General features: G+C 33.7%; 1 pseudogene; it reads right to left on the bottom strand.

Annotated features, from left to right (window-relative positions):
- Positions 1-472: 472 nt before the first annotated feature.
- Positions 473-1,100, bottom strand: LOC142177981 (agamous-like MADS-box protein AGL62; annotated as a pseudogene).
- Positions 1,101-3,783: the final 2,683 nt, after the last annotated feature.

The following is a 3,783-nucleotide window of genomic DNA, read 5'->3' as shown; positions in this document are numbered from 1 at the left end:
AGCCTCGTGAAGAGGTGCACTCCGATACCATTGATGTCCAATAGCTTTTATAGTAATGGCTGGATGTTTTTCAATCGCATATCCGTTCGACATATATGCCTTCACTCGGGCCTCAAAAAAACAGAGAAATATTGATGTGACGTCCAAGCCTATGGTCACAATGCCGCCTTCATGCAAGCCCTCGGTCACCGAGCCGATTTAGTTACTTACTGATTTGGTAGTTAGCGAATATTTTTATATAGTCAGATTACCTAAAAGATAATTATAAACGTAACTGCCTATAATTAGAATACGGAAGAAACATTACGCTATATTAATATAATTTAATAATGAAACGTCTATTGAGATCAGCCAACATCTTGTTGTTGCTTAATTGCAATACACAAACTGATAAACAAAAAACTCAGACCAAAGGCCACCAGTGAGGTGCCGGCTAGATTAACTTAACCAAAATAAAAGAAGGGGGGAAAGATTAAAAGAATCCATGATCATAATCCAAGGTATGGTTATGAGTGTAATTTGATGCATCCATAAATGGCTTGATGTCATAGTTATCAAAAATCCCAACACCATTTGCAATGAAAGAGGAACAAATACTATTCTGATGAGTGGTTACATTCTTGTTCAAGTCTTCCATTGAATCCTTTAAATACTCAAGCTCATGTAAAGCAAGTTTACTTATAGGGGCTTCCCACCAATATTCATTTTGCCTAGTTTTCCTCATTTGATCAAGTGTTTCTCCCTTTTTCTTCTCAACTTCAAGCTGAGCAAGAATTTGAGTGAGTTTCAAGTTGAGGTCAAGGATATTGATATGTAGTTGACCCTCGACGAAATGAAGTCGATTGGAGATTATTGGATGAGGATTTCTTGAAAGAAACCTATCAATAATGGACTCAACATTAGGGTGGCCAAAGGAGTAAACTTTTTTTTGCAGGGGAGAAAACTATAATGGCGATTTCAACTCCACACAGTGTACATAGTTCACTAGCTTTCTTGAAAAGTCCTGAACGACGTTTGGAGAAGGTAACTTGGAGGTGATTCTTCATCTCTATTTTTGCAATTTTTATCTTTTTCCTTCCCATGCTAGGATGTTTTGCCATGTCTAGAACTATAAAAACAAAGACAGTTGTTCTTACAAAAGAATGCAAGAGACCAATTGTGTGGATTGAGTGTAAACATGTACTACTATTTAAAGGGGGGTTTGGAGTTTAATCAAGTTTTTGCTACTATGTTTTTTTTACATAACTCATTTATGTATTGATTTGGGAGTTATAATATCTTAGCGTCTTAATGCATGGATAAAGGGAAATGAATGTACCTTAGTTGGCATATTATCATGTAATAATCAATATTCCTCATAGAAGTCAACAATATATTACAATTATTTTCCTCATATGAGTCAATAATTTATTCAATATATCCCATAATCAATACTTACAGCTTGAGCATTTGTATTTAGCAATTGTCAAACTCTTTTATTAGTTGCTCCTAATGGAGGTAGTGAGGTTAATGATGATAATCAAGAGGAGTGAATAACCTCTCAAAAATAAATGATTATTATTTACCCGCAAAACGGTACAGTTGAATTTGTTCGTGGTTTCTAGACAAGTGAATTGATTTGATCCAAAAAGTAACGAAATAACTGATGAAATATAAAGTACTTAGCCTTATAATACAGATGAAATGACAGAGCTGACGAGTCCGGAAATAGGGTTTCCGGGCACAATAATGATGAGATCAAAAAGTGAGAAAGCAAAATGGTATTTAAATTCTGTATAGAATGTAGTACAAGTTCAGAAAATTCATGTCATTTACAATGATCATTGAGCTTATTATTTATAGCTATGAAGAAGGTATTAGGGTCGTGCCCTTCTTTAATGTCAATTATGAGAAGTATTGACGGAGACGTAACAGTGAACATAAATGCTAAATTCTCTGTAACGGGCAGTTGCTCTTAATGTTGTGGAATATTCCTCAATGAATGCTACCGGGCGTAGAGTATTCAATGCCTTCATGATCGTTATCTTTTCCGGTAACATACGTGATAATTGCGTCCGATTTTTCGTCCTTCCGGCTTAGATTCCACGTGTCCTCTTCTTGGGTGACCACGTGCCATAACATATTTTATCTAATACAATTATAACGTGAGAAAGAGAAAACGTTCCCCTAACATTAGATACATATGATTAGTTATAAATCATTTATTCCAGTAATGAGTTGCAACATAAAGCCAAATGAGTTGCAACATAAAGCCAAGCTAGTAAATTCTTATAGTTGGATAATAATTATGATATATATTTAAACAATAATTAGGGGACCATAATTGTAGATATTGATGGATGCTAATCATATAATTTACACAAAATAGAGATAAAAATGTTAAGAAAGTGTAGAAATTTGTCTTGGAAGGAAATTGGTGGAGATGAATTCGACAGTGTAAAAATTCTACATTATTCAATTCTAACTTGGCCAAAGTGATTCTCTTTAGACTAATTCTAAATTTAGTCATTCCTGCTCTGTCCATATTATCTTCTATATTACCAAATTAAGCTTATTATAGGAAAATATTTTTTATATGTTATTATTATTATTTTATATTTTATATATATAAAACTTATTTTTCACTTTCACATTTATTTTATTTTGCTATATTGAGGATATAAGTTGAACTTGAAGAAAGAAGTAAATATTCTTATAGTTGATCCAATTCATTTGGGGACTAACAACTTGTTTGGATGGTTGTTACATATCGTTTCATAATGTATCGTATCATATTATATTGTATTGTACTGTATCGTTTGATAAATATAATGTTTGGATAGATTATATCGTTTGCCGTTGTTTCATGATATCATGCACCAGCAATATGAAGAATAAACTTGCACTATTATAAAGAAAAATTATGATACGGGGTAAAATTATTATATAAAAAGGTATGATAAATGATGAAATAAAATTATTAATAATAATGAAGGGTGAGATGAGAGAAAGAGACAAGATAACGACGCCACCAGCGGTCGTTACATAAAGTGGCACATTTCGTTTTTACGTAACGACGGATTTAACGATACGATATTGTAGACAATAAATTGTGTCGAGAAAATAAAATCAAGACTAAAAATATCGCAACAATTGTAGTTTTTTATTTCAAATATTTGAGTATTACAATCTCTATGAATCCCCTCATTCTACTTTTCCAATATAAATTCAAAGGCCTTTGAGGTTGATCTTGAATTTGAATTTGATTTATCCGTCGCGAATTCTTTGATTGTTGCCACGAATTTTATCACGAACAAGTAGCCTTGATCTTGAACGCCTTGCATTTGATTTCATTCTTGATTTTGACTACTTGAAATTTGTGTTGAAATGCTTGGATGCTTGAACACTTGCAGTTTGCAGAGAATTATAGACTTTGATCCACGAGCTCCCCTATGTCTTCTTGTTATAACTTCTAGTATTTTTTCTGGGTTATGAAGATCCCTATTTATAGTTGTGGAAGGGAAGAGTTATGATAAGAACAAACTCTTTCCGACAAATCAAATTGAATTGTGACATGGCCGCATTTGATTGCTCAAAACATGTCACTTGCACATGTGACGCAATTTCATTGGTCTTTTAATGTGACTTGACATGCCTTGTCATTTTGACACGTGGCATGATCCTATTGGTTCTTCCGTTTGACTTGGCGCGCCACGTCATTTGACACGTGGCACCAAACTGGGCCTTTAGCAAGATGACATCTGTGGGCTCATTACTTTAGCCCAATTAAATGGGTCTGCCCAA

The sequence above is a fragment of the Nicotiana tabacum genome, chromosome 24 (genome assembly GCF_000715075.1).
Source record: "Nicotiana tabacum cultivar K326 chromosome 24, ASM71507v2, whole genome shotgun sequence".
Classification (NCBI taxonomy): Eukaryota; Viridiplantae; Streptophyta; class Magnoliopsida; order Solanales; family Solanaceae; genus Nicotiana; species Nicotiana tabacum.
This window is presented reverse-complemented; position numbering and strand designations above follow the sequence as displayed.